Here is a 23,373-nt window from a genome sequence, read left to right as displayed (position 1 = left end):
GTAGGGTCGATCACTGTTTTCCACAGGAAATCACTGCCCATGAGATTTCTAAATGTTCACCAGCAATGATTCACATGTTTGGGAGATTTCTCCCTTCATTGAGTTGGTCCAACTATGATGTTGCTATATACAAGTTTAGGGGTTCAGGGGAGCTTGTCCTCCTGCAAACTAACTAACTAAATAAATAAATAAAATAAAGTTAATTGTTTTCTTCCTTGTGTGTTTTGGGCATTATTTTTCAGTGTTTCAGCTCCTTGGTGTAGTGAGATTCAGTGTTTCACAGTAGAACTGAAACATTTACATCAGTTTTCACAAAAGATTACAAATAAAATAAGGTTATTAATGATTCAGTGAGTGCTCCTTTCACTGAGACTCAGTAATTGTATAATAACCTATGAAATAATGTAAATTGTCAACAGCTATATACATCAGCATCCATAACAGCATAAATCATAAAAATATGCTGAGGAAATAGTTTTGTAGGGGGACACTGCTTTGTACCCCACAACACTGAGGTTTCACCCTCGTACTTCCCTTTTCTATACACACTAATTCCAACCTCAGAGCAAAAAGAAATATTTATTTACAGTGTAATTTACCTTTTCTATTTACTGTGTTTTAGAGTTTATTTTTCTGCCCATACTTCGTTAATAAAAGCTCCACTCAAGAGTCTGAAATTTAAACTAATTAGAATGTATTTGCCGAGACTTGGCAAAGTGAGTTCCATTGAAGATAAATATCATAGAAATATATACATGTATTCACAGAAACAATAACAATTCAACAGTTCTTGAGTTGGCAGCTGAATCCAATGTTTCATAACAATCTTCTAACCTAATATGTTATAGTAAAACAAATAGATGAAACAACTCACCAAAGAAACAGCTGATAAAATGCACAATTACTGAAAAGTAGATCACTGTTCTTCCACAGGGAGGAGAGACCATGAAAATTAAAAATCACTGAAATCAGTGATAAAGCAAATAAAACCTGTATCCACTTTATTAAACAAAGGTATTTAAAATGTCACCAAACACTAACAAATGAACTGCAATCGGACAAGAGCTTTTGGCAGAGCTTTCTTCAAATCCGTATCTTTACATTTAGTCTAATATCACTATAGTGACGTAGGATCCTTTCTTTAAATAGTCTATTGTTTTTTTCTACATAAAATGCCGAACAGCTATTGCATCTAGCCACATATATCAAATCTCTGGTATTATATCCACATAAACATTTATTCCATATTCCCATTTTCTTATTGGATGTTGAAAGAATCGATTGCCATCTATATATGGACATGCCTTACATCTGTGGCACGGACAAGTGTCTGTCTTAATAATTTTGTTATTTTTAACAACAGGATCTTTATGCCATAAAAGTCTCTTTAGATGAGGCTTATTTTTACAAATAAATCTAGGAGTTTCACCGACAGCATCATTAAAATTTTCCAAATCTCCTTTATAACCTGAAAAACGGATGAAATATCATTACTGTACGTTAATGCACATCTAATTCCAGTCTGTTGTTTCCTTGAAGCATAGTTAATCCCTTGATCTTGTCTGGAAAAATATAGCTTTCCTCTCGTATCCCTTAGATCTTACACCTTTATCTGTCCTTGATGAATTTCTTGACTTTTATAACCATGAGCCAATAAACTACCTTCTATATGGTTACATTCCTTCTTATGATATTCACCTTCTGTACACAGCCGAGATGCTCTAAGAAATTGTCCCTTTACTATGTGTGAATAAACATGAGTGGGATGCATACTTGTCCTATGTAGAACGTGGTTACCCCAAGATTCTTTCCTGCTATGGTATTAACGTTTCCTTCCTCATCAAATGAAATTACAGGGTCTATGTTAAATGTTCGAACATCCAAAATGTCGAACATTATATGGTCGAGACCAAATGTTTGACATTTGGATGTTCGAACATAAAAAAAAAAAAGAAAACACAGAAAAAAACACTTTAAAAGTGTAGGCAGGGGGGCAAACCCCCTGTACCCCCACACCCACCCTACTTAAATATACCAACTCCGAGACCGCACTTCAGTGCAGAAAAGGGAGATTCTCCCTATCTGCACCATACGGTGCCATTGAAAGTCTATCTTCGAGCACTCAAAATTTTCAGCATTTGGTCTCAACCATTTAACGTTCAAAATTGTGAACGTTCGAAGATTTGACAGGTACCCGAAATTACAACATCCAAAAATTCTATCTCCTTATCGGAGTAGTGCATATCAAATTCAAGGAAGGTGGTAGCAGAATTCAATTGGTCCACAAATCTTTTTAAATCTTCACTAGTGGCCTTCCATAGAATAAATATGTCATCTGCGAATCTTCCATAGTAACCAATATAGTTACACCAGATATCATTACCATGAATATCAAAAATATACTCCTTTTCCCATAAAGTCATCACCAGATTGACATAGATGCTAAAATAACAACATAAATCATAAAAATATGCTGAGGAAATGTTTTTGTAGGGGGACACTCTCTTGTACCCCACACCACTGAGGCTTCACTCTCGTACTTCCCTTCTCTATACACACTAACTCCAACCTCAGAGCAAAAAGAAATATTTATTTACAGTGTAATTTACCTTTTCTATTTACTGTGTCTTAGAGTTTATTTCTCTACCCACACTACATTAGACAAAAGTTCCACTCAGGAGTTTGAAGTTTAAATTAATTAGGATGTATTTGCTGAGTCTTGGCAAAGTGAGATCCACTCAAGATAAACATCACAGAAATATATACATGCATTCACAGAAACAATAACTATTCAACAAACAGTATCCTTTTATGTAGTTCTGAACAAAGCAATTAAATAATCAACAAATATTTATATATAACATGTTCCCATCTCTCATATCCTTCTGACCCACCTCTAGTTCTGAACAAAACTTAACTACCTAGGTACAAGGAAAAAATACAGTCAACATTGTTGCTAGGGTAGTGCGTACTACAAATCTTTCTTACCATAGAATCGGTGGTAGCAAAAGTCTAGGTAGCCCTGCTCATATGTTTTCCTTTAATCCACCACTTCTAGTTTCAGCAAAATACACATTATATAGCTTATAATTTCCTGCAATACCTCTGGCATATCCACAATGCAAACATGCAGCAAATGTTACACTTTAGCCTCATAATAATGATGATAATAATAATAATCTTCTTCTTCTTCTTTTGGCTTTTCCTGGTTAGGGGTTGCCACAGCAGATCACCCGTCCGCTCATGATTGGCAGTGGAGTTTTACAGTGTTGAGTTGCCAGCCCGGTGCCCAACCTTCCACAGAAGGCACACACATGCACACACTCACACCTAGGGCTAATTTAGAGTGTCCAATCCACCTACTGCATGTCTTTGGGATGTGGGAGGAAACCGGAGCACCCAGAGGAAACCCACGCGACCAAAGGGAGGACATGCAGACTCTGCACAGAAGAAATACCAGCTGAGGATCGAACTGGAGAACCTCTTGATGTGAGGCGACAATGCTAACCACTGCACCACCGTGGCCGAACTATGATAATAATAATAATAATAATAATAATAATAATAATAATGTTAAATTGTTCCTGCAATTACTTGGTCACCATACATTTCATATCCTGCAGTCTCTACAGTCTGAATATGATGGCTGCTTGCTGATGACTAAAAGCTCTGAAAATCTTTGTTACAGCTCCCTAAATGCAGTATTTTCTAGCAAAATATGATCCATCATGTTTTGTGCTCCAGTGCATTCTGTGAATGTACCTAATCTTTCTATCCTTCACTTACATATAGCATTTCCCTTATCAAATAAATGCTCTGAGATAGCAACCATAAGAAATAAATGACAAAGAATGCCATCCTCTTCCCTAAGGGATATTCCTTAACATTTTCCAATTCTTGAGTTGGTAGCTTAATCCTATGTTTCCTAACAATCTTCTGACCTAATGTGTTATGGTATGTGGAGTTAATACTAGAATTCAAACTACCAACATATAGACCATATAGACAGAATGGAAGGGCATCCTTATTTAACTACTGAGGATTGTGTTGTACCACTATGACATGCCTCATGAAGGCACCACCCCACCTTTCTTATCAGGATCTAAGTACTGCACAATACAGTATGAAAGTCACGTGTAAAAGGTTGGAACACTGAATAGAAAGTAAGACATCAAAGAAGGCAACTTGGTATACCATGATCATGCCACCTTCTTATTCTCCCAAGAAAACAACATTCTTGGAAATGGGATTTAACCTGCATCCCAGTAATGCGTTAAACATAAAAAAACAGTGTTTCTTTTCTACTTATTGAGAGCAAAAACACCTACCCCCGCCCCCCAGAGTATGACAGGTGATGATAAACATCTCCTGATCATTAAAATCCTCTTGTTATAAGATATCTGCAGCTTATGCCATTTTTTTATAAGTTAACTTCCTTTCTTTCTCTGCCTAGATATGCATCCCAGAATTGTGATGTCATATTTAGGCACCCAAAACATAGACCCAATATATTTGTCTGGGAGTATAAAACAACCCCCTGCAACTAGTGCCCTTCTCTGCCTTGCAAACACTTCTGTGACTTGTCTGTATTCATTTCCATAACAAAAATTTCCACTTAAAATATGTCAGCTCTGTTAACTAATTTAATATATGCACATTATGAGAATATAATCTGATGTCATGCATAGATTCCATCCTGTGGGATAGAAAAAAAATAAGTTAATATAGCCCATTACAAAATTGCAAGGCTGTCCAAAACTATTAATGAAACATTTATACACAGCATGAACATAAAAGAACTAGCAGGAAACTCCTACTTTAGACTCAGATAAACTGAGAGGTAAAGATCAATGTTCTTAGAAGAATGAAACTAAGGTATCAGAAAAACCCTACAAATTCATCCAGTATGTATGTGCAAACCTGTTTTGTGTTCAGATATGCCACTAATACAGTCTGCCCTTCAATGTGCTCAAAAACATATTTCATAAAGGCAAGAACTACCTCTCTTGCTTATGATCTGTGCATTGCTTATCTATAAGGGGTATCTACTTTGAAAGCTTGAAAGGACAGATTACTGAATGTGATTTTTACGAGATGACAACATTAAAACCTTGATTTCCTGAATGCAAAAGTTTTACCAGGGTAAGTAAATACTTGCCCAAAATGGCACTGAAACACACCATAGTATGCAAAACCCACCTAGGTGGGGGGCTATGCCCCCCACACCTCACAATGTGGGGGCAGCGCCACCCACACCACGCCAATTATGTATACCAACTCCTGGATCACACTACAGTGGGGAAAAGGGCATATTTCCCCATGTTAGGCAAGTGTTTACTTATCCTGGTAAAACTTTCACATTCAGGAAATCAAGGTTTTGATGTTGTTGTCTCGTGAAAATCACATTCAGTAATCTGGCCTTTCGAGCTTTCAATGCAGAGCCCTACAAGGAGCCCTCAGTATATAACTAATGACTGCACATCACTGTCTAATAATCTTGGTGAATAACTTGGAATTTACATTTGACATAATCAAATCTCTCCAGTTCTTCATTCTCTATTTCTCTCTTCTGCACAAAATATAACATACCACTCTGCTACTTAAGTCTCTCCTTCTGCCCTCCAAGCAGATTGAGTTATGTACTGTCAGCAAATTATTAGCTATAATACTAAAATATTCCTTATAGAAATGTAAAGAATATCCTTTACTAGCATCACTGACCTCCTGAAAATGTATGGGATGCAATAACTTATCCTATGATCCCTGGGTTTATAATTTCATAAGTTTAGACTATATTAACCAGAAATGCCACAGATAAAGAATCCTTGATGGTGAGCACTGGTCTAATAGTTTAGAAGATGATGGTAGGAGGTATTGTTAATTTAGCAGGCACAAAAAAAACTTCAGTTAGTTTAGCTAGCTTTATCTTCATAAACAAATAACCTTTACTCACCTTTAATTACTATTCTGTATACTGAAGTCCTACAGTAAATCTCATCATCTGTAAATCCTCATATCACTTGCAGCCCGTAAATGAGGTAAGGACAAACATCCAATGCATATCATATGCTGCGCCCACAACATACATAACACCATATAATGCATTTCTGTGATCTGAGATACATGTAGCATCTCCTTATCCCTTTATTCATGTTCAGAGAATGCTTCCCTGACCAAATATTGGCACTAATACAATGCTGCTTTGTATAAACACTAATAACCCTTTGTCTTCTGTGTCCCTCAGAGCAAGAGGTACTTGTAAGCTATGTTTAAAGTCGAGTGCAACTCTCATCTGTCCAGATTTTCTCTGAATGTCCAGATTTTTGTTTCACACATTTGGTGTGTTCCTCATAACATTTGTGCATGAGAATTCAGTAAAGCCTACATTAAATTTTTTTACATGTGTGCATTGCACCACAATGTGTACACAGGGGTGAACAGTTTTAGATTCAGTAAACACTGTGTAGCAGCGCACAAGCACACCCAAACAGGGAAACTTCTATGCAATGAAAATTTTGGCTTAAGTATCTGAATTTCATGCAAATTATCCAGGTGAAGCAATCCAAAAAGATGTAATGCATTTGTGTACACTCCGTGCATGGATGTGTCTGTAGTGTACGTGGAAATTTCCAAGTACAGGAGTCTACACTGAAAGAAGGGGATGTAAAAGTCCACAAATATGGACATAATTCCCCTGAAGAGGTAAGATCACATACATAAATGAGCAAAACATACATTGTGGATGTCTGAAAATGGTAGAGATTATGTGAATTAATATTTTTTAAAATAATTTCCACATGATTGAACTTTGTGCCACATTGTGCAAACATGCTTAACATAAAAATTAAAAAAATTGTAAAATAACACTTATAATGTACTTCAGATAAATGTACCATAACACTTTTCATTGAGTCTGGTGCATTCATGCTGTTACCCAGCTTACATGACTATGAACAGTGTAGTTTCCAGGCTGTTAGCACAAATATTATGCAAATGAGGGGTAAAGGCCTTGGATTTGTTGAATCGATAAAAAGAGAAACTGTGTCAGCATATCCACATTGTGTAGACTCCTACATGGTGTTTATAGGTTCATAGGTGTTTACTAGGCTAATGACCACAAGGGCCTTTTTAAGCCTAGTAATGCATCCCAAGTCTCTGAAAAGTTCTGATACCCTTGATAAGTGTAAGCATGGGCCTGTGAGATTGACCATTTACAGGTTACCTGCGTCCATTAGAGACATAGGTGCCAAACCAGAGATGAATTTCCAGTTTCCCATCCAATTGTCTAAGCTGCACTTGAATTGGATTAGGGTGGAACTCTGCTTCACATGGATGGGGAGTCTGTTCCATAGATGGGGTAGTCTCTGGGATACATACCTATCTCTCCAGCAGCTCCTATTTATATCACAGGCAAGGTTTAAGTCTTTAGAATGGATAATTCTGGTGCTGTTTGTTTACTGTATATGCAGGAGGTCCATCAGAGTGGGGTCTGACAATGCCCTGTATGCCAGGCATAAATTCCCTTCAAAAGCCTGTAGGAGACAGAATACAGGGATAGGATCTTGAGGCAGTCTGCAGAGGACATTTTACTTATGCTCTGTATTCTTTTAGTGAGAATGTGCTGCAGATGTTCCAATTGTGGGATATGCCTGGTTAGGTACATACCATAGGGGGAATTGTACTGAATGATAGGTCTGATGAATGCCAAATACAGTGGAACAATGACTTCCTTGAACTTAAATGATGTACCTTTGTTTATAAGTTGTGCAGCAAAGAATGATTTCCTCACCACTGTAGACACATGATGGTCAGAAGCTAGATTACTATCTATGTGTGTCTCTAAGTCCCTGACTACTGGGTCATCTCTAAGGGGTGTGCTGTCAATATCATAGTTACCAGGGATGGATGACTTCTCAAAGGATACTATTATGTATTTCTTGGCATTTGGTTTTAGTCCATGGCTCTGACACTGGTTGTTTGTTTGTGTCAGCCCCTCCTGGAGAACATTTGTGTCAATGTGAGATTCCATTGACAGCTCCTAATTTGCAATCATCTACAAATTTAGTCAGCCAGAGACCACTGACATTGACTTTGACTTCTGAGAAGTAAATGCCAAAAAGGAGCGGTCAGACCACCCACTTGACAGTCATGATGTAGCCAGTTATGAATGAAAACTGGATATATTCAGTTTATGATATATAGTTTTGTATAAGCTATGCTGTGCAATGCTGCACATAGTGCCACATCACGCAATAAAGTAGGGCCTTTAAATCATGTCAGTTATATCCTAACCAGGTGAACTGCATCATAATTAGCCAATCCCACATGGTCAACCTACACCACAACTTTATAAAGTATGCATACACCCTACATTCTGATTTTTCCTCAATACTCTGAACCTTTGGAGTACAGACTTGGAAATGTTAAGTGAGATAATGCTAGGAGCTGTTGCAGCTATTCTACATCTGCATGTGCTAGATGCTGAAGTCAGTGCTGCTGCTGCTGACTATAGGCCTAGGCTGAGAAGGAGAAGAGTGTTCAGGCCCAGGGTAACCTTCCAGGAGCTACATGAGCTGGAGACTGTACAGCACTACAGGGTGGAGAGGGATATATTACAAGAACTCAGTGAGCCCTGCCACCCTCAATTCAGAGCCAGAGCTAACAGAGGGGAGCCCATCCCAATGGAAACTAAGGTATGTGCAGCCCTTAGGATACTACCTATAGGTACTTTTCAAAGACCAGCTGGGGACATGATGGGGGTGTCACAGGCATCTGCATCCAGGATACCCCACCAGTTCCTGGGTGCTATGCTCCCACATGCCAGTGAGCACATATATTTTCCCCTTTCCCCTGAGGTGATGGTCAGCAATATGCAACACTTCTACTGTGTAGCACACCACCCTGAAGTACTGGGTGCCATAGATTGCACTCATGTATACATCAAGACACCACCCGGTGAGCAAAGTAGAATCTACGTTAACTACAAGGGATACCACTCCATCAACTGCCAAGTCATGTGCAATGCCCAGGGGATTACCATGAATGTGTGTACTGGCAATCCTGGGAGTTATCACTACTCCCATATCTGGCACACATCACAGCTGTACAAGATATTTGCTAGGGCGGACATCCTACAGGGCCATTTACTGGGGAATGCTGGCTACTCCCTGGAACCGTGGATGATGACACCCATCAGAAATGCACACACTCTCACGGAAGAATGCCATAATGAGGCACATGGACAAACTAGGAACAACATAGAGCATGTTTTTGGGCTTATAAAGTCACTGCGCCTTGATATATCTGATGGAGCCCAGCAGCACACTCAAGCCACATGTGCACAGACATTCACAGTATGCTACACAATCTGATCCTGCAGCTGCAACAGGATCAGGAAAGGGAAGGGATACACAGCGCCCCACCAGTGCCTAGGTCACTACAGCCACAGTCATATATATATATATATATATATATATATATATATGTGTGTGTGTGTGTGTGTGTGTGTGTGTGTGTGTGTGTGTGTTATGTCTGTATTGCCCTACATACCCAAATCATGGAGTAAAGCTGCACTTCGCCACATATAATGTTGGACAATAGACCAAAAGTAAGGGCTCAACATTAGATAATGCACTTACAGAAATGTGGAAGTGCATAGAATAACATATGTTGCATTTGGAGGACTACTGGGACATCTGAAGTTCAGAATTCTGGCAGTCTTCTCTCACGTCATGGGTAAATGATATCACATTTGACAGCAAACCACAATTTAGTGTGAAACACGCATGAATATGAATCAAACCTGTGGACTTACTGCAAACATCTGAGGTGAGTCATACCATGTCTCCCTAAGAGAGCATGTGGAAACCTTGAAAATCTATGCCACAGTATATGAATATGTACATATATTGTGAGGCCATATGTTTCTGTCTACGGTGGCAACAACACCCGCATTCACTACAGCCCCCTGTGTTTTCTGGATTTCACCACACATACATCAACAACTGAACAAGTTGTGTGATGTATTATGTTGTGTGCGCACTCATTGACAGGGCAAATTGAGCTTTGCCACAGGCTTTCCCATCCAAATGCAAACAGACACATATGCCCAAAATGGGTACTGTTGTCACATAACTAGGCTACAAGACAGTTTTCTGATTGCTAGGCTACTGGCCGCAGATGACAGTAAGAAGCAATGTGACTCTGTAGGCCTTCCAAGCTGCTCAACACAGGGCTTATTTATGTCCTCTAGGATTAGTTCACCTGCAGTCATTTTCAAAACAGACTTGAGCCATGTCACATGCATTAAGTACTGTAATCTGTACATAGTAAGTCTAGATAGGTAAGGATTGTAATCTCACTCCAGCCAACTTGATGTGTGTGTGTGTGTGTGTGTGTGTGTGTGTGTGTGTGTGTGTGTGTGTGTGTGTGTGTGTGTGTATGTATCTCCCCATACAGCAAGTGTGAAGCCCACACTGACTTCCAAACTGGCATTGGTTCCCACTTTTTGGCCCTTACAGTTGATGCAGGCCTCCAAACTTTTGTCCTCCAGAAGGCCTTCTGATGTCATTTACCATAGGAGTGCCTAAAACCAAGTTAATAGCAGAGTTGAGCAGTGGAGTGTGCCACATGTTGTGCATTCTGTACTCCCTAAACTTAGATAGGTAGGGGTTCTACTTTCATTGCAGCCAAATTGGTGTGTGTGTATTGTTCTGTAAATGTAGTTAAGTAGTGGTGCAATTGGCACTGCAGCCATATTGGTGTGTGTGGATGTTAGTCTGAGTATTTTACATCAGACTATGGGATCATAGAAAGTTGCTAGGCTAATGGCCCTAGGGCCCTTACAAGTCAAGCCAATTGTTACCCTTATTTCCATGCTCAACACCTATTGCTCCTGTCCAAGAGGGACACAGGTGGAACACCCAGGGTGAATTTATGGTCACCCATCCAATCATCCAGATTGAGCTTGAAGAGGGCCAATGAGGTGCTCTGTTTGACATGAAGTGGGAGTCTGTTCCAAAGGTGTGGTAATCTCTGGGAGACAAATCTGCCCCTCCAGCAGGTTTTATTAATGTTACGGAATGATCCGAGCATTCCACAGATAACACTCCTTTATTGATTAACACCAATATAAAGTGGTTCCGTCTCTACCACTGGAGACTTCATCAGAATACAAAAACAGACTGTCCAAAGTGTATTTAAATAGCCCCCTTCATACATAATTAAAAGCATCTGAACCAACCAACAGCCAAGTTGCCACAGGAAATGATGTTTTGTCATAGCAATGCAAATGAATGCTCCATCCATATAAAGGGGAATCACTTTTATGCATCACATTGTAAAATTTATAACATAAAAAAATATAAAAAAAAAATTACACCAAAGAATATATAAACATGAAATTATACATATTTTTGTTGTTATTTCTGATTCTTTAAAGATGTTATTATGAATGACTCATAACATTTTTACAGTTATATAGCATTTGCCCTTTCATGCAGCATGGGTGTGATAGATATAGCATCATTTAGTCCTGAGGGAAACATTGCTGCCAGTCTGAATTGCCATTCTGTTTCTTTCTTTCTCAAAATATTTCTCCAGTTGGATTGTTCTGCTATTCATAGTTTGAAGTTTTATTAATGTCACATACCAAGTTAAGGTCTTTAGAGTGAGTGATCTGTCTACCATACGGATATGCAGCATTTCCAATAAAGTAGGGTCAGAAATTGCCTTGTATGCAAGGCAGAGATCACCTCTGAGTAGTCTGTATGAAACAGAATAAAGCAACATTGATTTCAGATGATCCCCATAGGACAAATGCTGAACACCTTGAATTTTCCTTGGGAGGAACGTTTGTGGTCTCTCCAATTGCTGCAGGTGCTTAGAAAGGTACAAACCAAAAGGGGTGTTGTACTCAATTATTGATCTGATAAGGGACGAATACATGGAGGTGATAACTTCTTGTTTTCTGGAGACAATGCCGTTTTTGAGGGAACTATAGACTTAGCCTGACTAGCCTTATATGCAAGGCCAATGAGCAAATCATCATGGACCTTATCAACAAAGATATAGGTAAGCTCCAAACACTTGCCCCTACTCAGTTTGAATTTGTCAAAGGGAGATAATGCCTGTGAAACATTGTGGACTTCTTCGAGACAGTCACCAAGGCTCTGGATGAGGGGAAATCTGTGTGAACAACCTACCTAGACTTAGCCAAGGTGATTGACACTATCCCCCACTCAGGCATCATTGACACACTCACCCAGCTATGTATCAACCCTTATATCGTTAGATGGGTCGCTAACTGGCTCACTGATAGAACCCATATAGTCAAAATAGAGGAATCCACCTCCAACAGTATACCTGTAATCACTGGTGTTCCACAGGGATCTGTCCCAGCACCTCTACTGTTTGGAACCTTTTCTTCCTCATCTATATGACTGTTTCTCCTACCTACGATATGCACAATTTATTAATGATTAGGATTACTTTCTTGTGATTGAAAGTATGTTATTATATAGCCATACAGTCTAGTAATAATATATTAACTATATACCGTTACCCCCCCCCCCCACCCTATGTTAATGTATATCTATCTCTTTCACTTTGTATTTGTTCTGTACAATATTTGATTATGTGAGCTTTTCCCCGGGCCTCCATTGAAAATGTGTTTCTGACCCAGTGGACTTTCACAGTCAACGAATGTCAATAAATAAATAAATAAATAAATAAACAAACAAACAAATAAATAAATAAATAAATAAATAAATAAATAACCTAGTTCTCCAAAGTACAAGCTAAAACTAATGGTATGTGGCTGACAAAGTTTGCCGATGACTGCAAACTGGGACCAGTCGTAGAATCTCCAAATGATGTCAACATCCTAAAGAGGGTCTTAAACACACAAATGATTGATGCCAAAGTCATGGCCTTAACAGCAATATAAAAAATGTATTATCATCACTCTTACGATGTGCAATGTTCCTGGTAACTAACAGATCAATAACAAAACACTAAGCATGCACTCAGTGGTGAGAGATCTGGGCACACAAGTTAACAATAACCTTACCTTTGATCACCATGTCTCCACAGTAGTAAGAAGGGCATTCTATATTGCTCATCTAATAAGTAAGTCCATTGCATCCAGAAAATGAAGGAAGTTATAACTTTTCTGTATTCTCCCCTCATCAGGCCAATAATGGAATACAATGGCCCTTTTAGTATGTACCTTTCCAAGCACCTGCAGCAATTCGAGAGACCACAAAGGTTCCTCACAAGGATAATTCAAGGTCTTCAGCTTCTGTCCTATGTGGATCATCTGAGATCACTGTCACTTCATTCTGTTTCATACAGACTACTCATAAGTGATCTATACCTTGCATATAAGGTAATCTTTGACCATTCTTTATTTGAATGCTGCATATCCGTAAATCAAATGGTACATGGGTTACTCACTCTAAAGACCTTAACCTGGTATGTAACAGTAATAGAAAGAAAAAAAAGAGGTCATTGTTCCCCTCTACTCATCACTCATTAGACCCATTATAGAGTGCAATGCCCCTTTCAGTATGTACCTCACAAGACATCTACATCAACTGGAAAGGCTGCAGAAATACCTCACAAAGAGGATTACCAGCCTCAAACAGATGCCCTACGCAGACCGTCTCAAAAAACTCCAGCTTTACTCCGTCGCATATAGCCTACTCAGAGGTGATCTCTGCCTAACATACAAAGCTATGTCAAACCCAGAGCTGTTGGACATGCTCCACTTAAAGAAATCCCAATCCCTCCAAGCTACACTCTCTAGGGACCTAAACCTTGTCACCACAATAAACAGAACATGCCGGAGGGATAGATTCCTGTCCCACAGACTTCCCATACTCTGGAATAAACTACCCATCTATATCAAACAAAGCTCCTCATTAGCACTCTTCAAGAAAAATCTTGATGATTGGATGGGAAATAGGAAATTCACCCTGGGGATCACCTCTGTGGCTCTGCTCGACAGTGGCACAGGAAAATAATTTTCTTGGGTGGCAAAAGCCAGGGTACCTTTTTGGCTGGGCTTGTATAGGCCCCAGGGCCGATAGCCTAGTACCTACCTATGAACCTATGAACCTATAGAACATGCTGGAGGGTTGGATTTGTCTCCCAGAGTTTACCACACCTTTGAAATGGACTCCTACATCAAACAGAGCACCTCACTGGCCTTCTTCAAATGCAATGTGGATGATTGGATGTGTAACTGTAAAATCACCCTGGGGGTTCCACCTGTGTCCCTCTTGGACCGGGGCAATTGGTGTTGACTGTGAAACTAAAGATAGAACTTAGGTAGGATTGTAAGGGCCCTAGGGCCATTAGCCTAGTAACTTCCTATGATATGACTCAATCATAGTCCATGTGGGAGTACATGACCTGTGACATACCTCCCTAGACTATAATAGAGATACTTATTTGACCTCTTGGAAGACATCTGTGCAGTCACTGACACATGACTTAAATCTGCAAAGAGCACACCAACAGTGAATGTTTTTTATGCCTTTCACACATTTAGATCAGCTAATTCACAGGCAGGGACTAAGGGTGGAGGTGTCTCTATGTACATCAAAACAAAAGATACTTCAAGGCTGGTCAAACAGAACAATGCACTTGAGCTGTTCCAGGTTCAATTCACAATGGGCAAACTCCAATCCTACTTCAATGCAAGCTATAGGCCCTCCTCTATGACCCAGGACACCCTTACCATGTATGTAAACTTATTAGAAACAATAACAATCCAACCCAATAGCGTATTCATGGGTGACTTTCATTATCCCACTATTACCTGTGAATCCTATATGACAACAAACATACAGACACTGAGATTCCTGGCTTTGTAAACACAAACTCCCTGCACCAGACAGCCAATACAACAAACAGGGGTGCAACCATACTGGATCTGGTCTTCACCAATATGGATGAGTCATGTACAACACCATACTGTAATGTCTTCCCTGGTAAGGTCCGAACACAAATTGGTCTTCTTTGAATTAAAAATGAAACATGGACCCCCAGCTAGACATGGAATATTCAGAAAATACTCTAAGGTTAACTTCCAGCTATTAGGTGATAAACTGGTCAAATCTCAAGCCCTCATAAACACTGAAAACACTGCAGCCTACGCAGATGTGTTCACAGAAACCCTGTAGGAGCATGTTAATAGCTACACAGAGGCAGCCATACCCACCAGGGTGAAGTACAGAACTAAGTGAAAATCAAACCACCCTGATGGAATCACAGAATGAATAGGCTGTATAACAGAAGGAAGAAACTCATGGCAAAACATAGGAGGTGCAGCACACAGCAGGATAAAAGCACTCTCATCAAAGTAAACAAAACAACCAGAGGACAAATTAAGTCTACCAAAGCCAAATTTGAGGTAAGTTTGGGTTCCCAGGGCAAGAATAATCACAAAGCATACTTTAGGTATGTCCACAACCTCTAAGGCAAGGTATAATTTTGTGCACATTTCATTGTAAATGGAACCACCTATAATGAAGCAGAAGATAGAGCAATCTTCCTGGCTGATAAATTGAGCTCAAACTTTACCCCTCTCTTCCCTTCAACCTTCCCTCAGGAAATACCATCAAATATAAGTACCCCTACTATCACTAGGGAACAGGTCCTTAATGCTCTCTCTAAGAACAATTACACTGCATTAATGGGTCCAGACCATATCCCAGTATACCTTTTAAATAACATGAAACATGACCTTTCAGGGGCTCTGGAATTACTATTTCACTGTAGCCACCACACAGGCTTCATACATCATGAATGGGGAACATCAGCAGTCATCCCTCTGCACAAAGAGTCCACCTCTACAAACAGGCCAGTCACAAGTGCACTCCCTCATGAATCATTCCTCGGGCTGCTCCTTTTAAGCATTTACGTGTCTGAAGTCAAGGCCACTGTTAGTGGTCTCTGGCCGAATAAATTTGCAGATGATTGCAAATTAGGAGCTGTCATTGAATCCCACACTGACACAAATATTCTCCATGCAGGGCTGACACAGACATACAACTGGTGTCAGAGCCATGAAGTAACACTAAATGCCAATAAATGGACAATACTATGCTTTGGGAAGTCATCCACCCCTGGTAACTGTCATATTGACAGCACACCTCTAACAGTTGACGCAGTAGTCTTGGACTTAGGGACACAAATAGATAGTAATCTAGCCCTGGGCTGTCACGTGTCTACAGTACTGGGGAAATCATTCTATGTTGCGCAACTTATAAGAAAAGGTATGGCATGTAAGTCCAAGGAAGTCTTTGTTCCACTGTATTCGGCATTCATCAGGCTCATCGTTGAGTGCAGTGCCATCTTTGGTATGCACCTAACCAGGCATACTCGACAACTGGAACATCCTCAGAGTTTCCTCACTAAACCAATACAGGGCACACATAAAATGTCCTATGCCGACTGCGTCAAGGCCCTATCCCTGTATTCTGTGTCCTACAGCCTTTGCAGGGGAGATGTATGCTTGCCATACAGGGCATTGTCAGACCCCACCGTGGACCTCCTGCATATCCACGAAACAACTAGCACCAGACTTACCCATTCTACACACCTACACCTTGCCTGTGGTATAAATAGGACATGCTGGATAGACAAGTATGTATACCAGAGACTACGCCCTATATAGAACAGGCTCCCCACATATGTGAAGCATAGTTCTGCCCTAATGTAAATCAAGTGCAAGTTGCACAATTGGATGTGGAACAGGACATTCATCCCTAGTTCAGGACCTATGTCTCTAAAGGACATAGGGAAACAGTAAATGGTTCATCTCCCACACCCCTGCATATAAGTGTTTCATCTCCCAAAACCCTAATTACACTTATCAAGGGTATCAGACCTTGTCAAAGATTTGGGATGCATGACTAGGCTTAAAGAAGCCCTTGTGTTCATTAGCCTACTAAACACCTATGAATTTTTGCAAACATGAACCTATACTGTTTACCTTTCTGATTACATTTCTCTGCTGTGCTGACATTCAGTCCTGTGCTCTGATGATGATGGGTTGATTGTACCCATAGGTGTGTCCAATATAATCCTGAAAATGAAACATAAACATTTCCATGAGACATATTTCATTGTGTGACTCTACAGCTCTTACAACAGCATCCATCATAACGTGCACAAATTAGGCTATACACATTATAAATGGCAGAGTATAATATCTATAAATGACTTGTATAAGTAGCATGTCTACAGCAACAAAGGATGAAACAGTCATATTAATGTGGATAGTCACCCTGTGCATCAGACATATAGTTCCCTGCATCCATGAGAAAGATGATACAGATGTGACACAGTTATCATCACTTGCACAGGGTGTTGTGTGGGAGTGGAGGAGGTGTAGGCTGACCCAATAGGTTGGCAAGCATGTGTGTGTGAGTCAGGAAGGGAAGCAGGCAAGACGGACCATAGAAATGCTGTGTATGTGTCTGTAGGTGCCCTCATTGTGACAGTGGTGTGTGAGTGTCTGCATGAACACAGCCAAGCTCAGTGCTAGCCCTACATGTCTGTATGTTGCAGGTTGCATGGTAGCACTGACAGTTTATTGTCTCCACCCCTGAACATGAGAACTGACTCTGCCAGGAGATGCACTAGGACCTCCACACCCAAGGTCAGATGCTGTGCTACTACCTGAGGGTGGCTGATGTCTGCTGGGAACATGCCCTCTATGGGAACAGCCAGAACCACAAGCCCATGGCCTTCTACATGTTGGTGTAGACAGCACACTTCCCTCTGAAGCGCTGGATGTACTGCCACTACAGGAACTTGATTGTGCACAGCCATGTTGACTCTCAGCAGATGTAGTTGGTGACCTATGCTCACGAGGTCAACTCTCAACTCCAATCAAATGTTCCATCACAGACAACATGCATTTCAAGACAGATAGTGTGCGATCTGTCTCAGACCTACCTCTTTCCACTGTGTCAGTCAACCATTCCAGGCTATCAGCAACACAGTGGAGGCAGTCATGGATATCAGACTGTGCTGCATCCATAACCCTAAGCATTCATTGAGAGGTCCTTTCTGAACATGCCTGTGCCTCCATGATGGTCCTAAACATACACAGAGTGACACATGCTGACACACCTGTGACAGGTGGTGGTGGGACAGCAGGCCTCCTATGAACACCCCTGTGAATCTGCCTGTGTGGAAACTCACTAACTGTTTGGCTATGGCCAGTGTTGACAGCCACTAAAGCCACAGTAGCCACACTTCCCTGTTCAATGTCCCCTCCCTCTGACTAAGATCTGCAGCCTCAGGGGACTGGGTATGCATAGGCATACTGACTGTGCACAGTGATAATGAGGGTGGATGAGGGATGTCAACCTCTGTGTCTGACTGAGCCTCTGCAACACCAGCTGTGCCTCAGTTTGGCCACCATCATCATCAGAGTCTGGAGAGACACTGACATCAGGCTGGGAAGGGGACAAAGACCAACCTCCCTAATCACCTGTGATAAAAAGGAAAAAGCAATACATTAATACCTGCACTTCTATGTGCTGCAGTACTATGGTGCAATATACATTAAGCTGTATATACTGCTGTCACCATTACAGACTTGTATAACCCCCAACATCACATAGTAGGACATAAGGACATTGTTTTCTAACCCCAATCTGTAATTATTTGGAAATAATTATTCATTAAAAGAAACTCTCATGAGAAAAACATAAAATATGTACAGTGTTGACATCCTGCAAAAATCTGCACAGTCAACAGTTATGGCAATCTGTAATGTTGTGACAGTACTGTCAAGTCAATCACTATGGTCACACCTACAAGGCTGAGGTATGACAGTAAACAGTGGACATTCAGAAAATATCTGTCCATTTGGCAATCATGCAGACAGTACATCAATCCAGCCAGCAGGTCTAGGATGACACTTTAGCGAATACATTGAACTATATCTACATCTCTGACAAAAAAAAGTTTTGTGCTTACCACCAGTGGGAGCACAGCCTCTCTTCCAATTCCCGTAGCTCCTGAAAAAGCTTGAGGGAGAGGTAATGGTAACAGCACTGCAGGCTACAGTATCACAGGGGTAATATGTCCAAACATCTCACATTTACAGTAGCTGCTATGTTAACAGGTATGTGGGGTCACAATCTCTACATGAGCCTAAAACTGCAGTTAACCACCCCATAAAACAACTGACACCCATGTATATACACCTTGACACTCTGACTGTAACAGTATTCTACTGCTGATCTAATTAAGCATACCTAGATGTCCCTCTTGAGAGAAACGGGTGGCACCCACGTCCACAACATATTGGTTGGTGGATGCCTGGGAGCTGTCCTGTGTTGCAAGGTTTGCCAGGAATTCTTCTGTGGCTGGGAGAGGTTGTTCTACTGCAGGCCCACCACCAGTGACCTTCACAGTTGAACTGCTTCCTCGGGTTTGAAAAACAGATGCTCATGGTTATGGTTACTTCTATTATCAATATTGTTTGTTTTACTTGGTAGTAGCACATTTATTGAGCCAGGACCCAGTTTCTGTTTTGCAATTCATGTTAATTCATAAGCTGACATTGTATGTACTTTCTAGGGTTGTAATAGGAATAGTTAAAATGTGGTCCTATCTGCAGGCTTTTCATTTCTATTATTTAGAAGCAGATATTCCATCAGTACTGCTTTGGGTGAATAAATAGGTGATGAGACAGTCATACATGTCACAATTTATAATGGTGATGTACACATACATGTATTTTAAATGCTAGACACAACTGTGTTTGAACCCAGGTCCATGTGGACCAGAATTTAATGTTTTCAAAGCATTTAACCAATTGAGCTACAGAGTCGCTGTTACACCAGATGAACTTTTACTGCTGTTACATACCTCACTTACATCTGTTAGAATGTGTATGACTTTATATTGATGCATTTCTCTACCAGAATCCCAGTTAAATTCCTATTTTTCCATTAATCTTTTAGCAGATTTTTTGCGTAATGCATATCATCACATAAATACCATTAATGATGAGAAAATGACAATTACTATGTTTTGCTTAAAACACCTGTGCTAATTAAATGGTTGTGTCGCTTGGTGGGTTGATACACTGTTGTTCAAGTGAAGTGGTACTGGGCTTGAAATATGGTGCAGTTGAACGTTTTGAACTTAATTATTATGCTTTCAAATACATGTAGTAATACACTTCCATTTAGCATAGCGTAGCGATAGCACAGAATCGCGCAATAATTCTTTAAAGAAAACAAAATTGGGAAGTTAGGAAAGTGGTGAAATAGGGTGCAAGCAGAGGGAGAAACATAGTAAAAGGCAGATAGATATGTGGAAGAAGGGCACAGGAAAGAACCATAGCTATCCATGTTTTCAATAGCAACAACTGTGCACTTGAATAAAATTTTGGTTAAATTTGGACTGTCACTTCCAGAGAGAGGGGTGATGACAACATAAGTGTGTTGGCAAGCCAATTGGACCACATTAAGTGTGTCCAGTGAACACATGTGCGGAATGGAGAGCTATGTATGCGACTATATATATATTTTTTTGGCACAGGTGGCTTTTTTTTTTTGTTAAGGAGAGAGGGGAATGTTGGGGAAGGGGCATCGGTATGTGTGGGGAATGTAAGTTGGGAAGGCATGGAAGCATTTGGAGACAGACAAGACAGACAAGACAGCAGACAGGGTTGGTGTGGGGCACAAGGGGGTGAACACCTTGGTTGTGGAGGGTGTTGGGGGATTCTGGTCCCATGGATGTCAGACAAGTTAGCAGTGTGACTCAAGTCCTCATCCATGGGGCTGTCATCACTTCACCTTCACTGCTCCTGTGGAGGCAGTGGCTGACGCTGGCACCTGGGGACAGAATGCCCCACCAGGATAGACAGAATGCTCTACATCCAGTGTAGCCATGATCCATCAGTTTGGCACACAACCCTATGCACTATGCCTGGAAATTGATCTCAGGTGATAAATACATCCTCACCATCTCTACTCCAGAGGGAGGGCATACCCACTGCCTGTGGGGCAGAATTACCTGATGTAGCAGGTAGTGCAGGGGCAGCAGAAGGTGTGCCGCCAGGCTGCGCCCCAGATGTGCTGGGCCTTGGTGCCTTGGCCAGCAGAACCAAGGTAGGTAGATCACTGGGAGCCAGCCTATCTCGTTACACTGTGGTAAATCAAATATAAACATAATGGAAAAATAAACATAACCCAAACAAATGTAATTAATAACATAAGAGAAAGCAATAATGAGTAATGGAAACACATTGAAAATAATATAATGAGGAATAGAACAATAAATAATTTTAATGAAAGCTTTTATAACAGCAAAGCAATATTAAATTATACATAAGACCAACATAAGAAGTAATAACAAATAATATGATAATATCAAATGATAATAGTAAATATATTGATTAAATAAATAAAAGAAGAGAAGAGGTGGGATGAGAGAAAAAAAAACATTAGTAACTTCACAGATAATATAAATATACTACAACTACATACTTCTGGATATGTTATTATTATTATTTTATTATTATTATTATTACTGACATTTGTTGACCGGGAAAGTCCACTGGGTCAGAAACCCATTTTCAGTGGAGACCTGGGGAGAAAAGCTCCACAGTTAAACAGACAAACGATATATTATACAAATTATACAGGAACAGATAAAAGCAAATACAAAGTTAAAGAGATGGATATAAAATACTTAAAATAAACTTTCATGTTAGATTTCACTTGTGAGACCACTGACTGCTATGCCATTTATTATTTGAAATACTACTCTGTTCCTTACACACACACTACAGTACAGATTATATTGCATCCAGCAATCATTCAGTGTTGCTTATATTGTATTTAAGATGTCCCACGTACATACCTCACAACCTCTTAGCATGATATATTATAGCCATACATAATGGTGTTACAAAGGCACAATGACAGGGAACATTATTACATAGTGTGCTCTTACACTAGTAGCAAGGTGTTCTGATAATAGATTTGCCATTAAATTGCATTCCAAATTATGTCATATATCTGCAAATCAGAGGACTGACATTTTTTTTTTCTGACATTGATCCTCATCAATGTGGCAGAGGCTGGCCAGTAAAACAAGATCATATACTAAACAAACCAGACATATGGGCAATATTCAGTTCATTCTGCACAAATCATGATAGTTGAGAGGTATGTTCATGTACACTGATTATACTTGACAGCCGGACAGTCATGACACACATCTATGGGTGTGCACTTTACATGCAAGCATGTTTATGTTTTATTTATGACATGGTAAAACAGTTCTGAAAACTCCACAATTTCTCAATTGGCTGGTATGGGATTAGAACCCACAAGCAGTGAGTACAGGAATACTGAATATTCTATTTGTAAAAATAAATTATCAGAGCACCATCTCCTGTTTCACTTCATTGATTCATGTTGTTTCAAATCTTGCATTTACACACATGGATAGCTGTGTAGGACTTCTGTTAACTTACACATGTACCCTATTCATTTATTGATTGCAATTTACAGCATATTTCAGACAATGAACAGACCACAACATTGACTCTTAATCTGGGTATTCCACAACATTTATTTCTGACATGCTTAAACATTATTGAATATTGCACAATTTCTCAGTTGGCTGGTGTGGGATTAGAACCCACAAGCAGTGACTACAGCAATACTGAACATTTTGTTTGAAAAAATAAATTATCAGAGCACCGTCTCCTTTTACACTTTATTGATTCATGTTGTTTCAGATCTTGCATTTACACACATGGATAGCTGTCTAGGTCTTCTGTTAACTTACACATTTACCCTACTCATTTATTGAGTGCCATCTACAATATATTTCAGACAAAGAGCAGACCATAACATTGACTCTTAATCTGGGTACACCACAACATTAACTGATGGTTGGAAACTAAGCTAAACAGTACTGGATGCTTACTTGCTTTACCAGTTCAGATATGCCCTGGCACATTAATGAAAGTCTATGATATCCTAGGCATTTCATACATGACTGTTAGGACTGCAATATCTGTATTTATTATATTATTAAGTTATGCATTAGTTTATTCGTTTATTGATTTTCTTACATAACATGTACTTGCCTCATCCTGGCCAAATGCCTTGTATGGGACTGGATGTTGCAAGCCCACTCTTCTGCAGCTGTGGAAAGAGAAGGAAACCATTATGCATACCAGTTTTGCATAGATTCAGCTTGTATAATTATAAATTACTAGAAAACATACTTACATATCTGTGGAGTGTTCCCATCCTGTGCTTCTTGGACCCAAGTATCCAAAGTTTCTGTCTTTCTTTGACAGAGGTCATCATAACC

Source organism: Protopterus annectens, chromosome 2.part1 (genome assembly GCF_019279795.1).
Source record: "Protopterus annectens isolate FY-2018-M chromosome 2.part1, PAN1.0, whole genome shotgun sequence".
Lineage (NCBI taxonomy): Eukaryota > Metazoa > Chordata > Ceratodontiformes > Protopteridae > Protopterus > Protopterus annectens.
The sequence above is the reverse complement of the archived record's forward strand: the minus strand, read 5'-3'. Positions refer to the sequence as shown.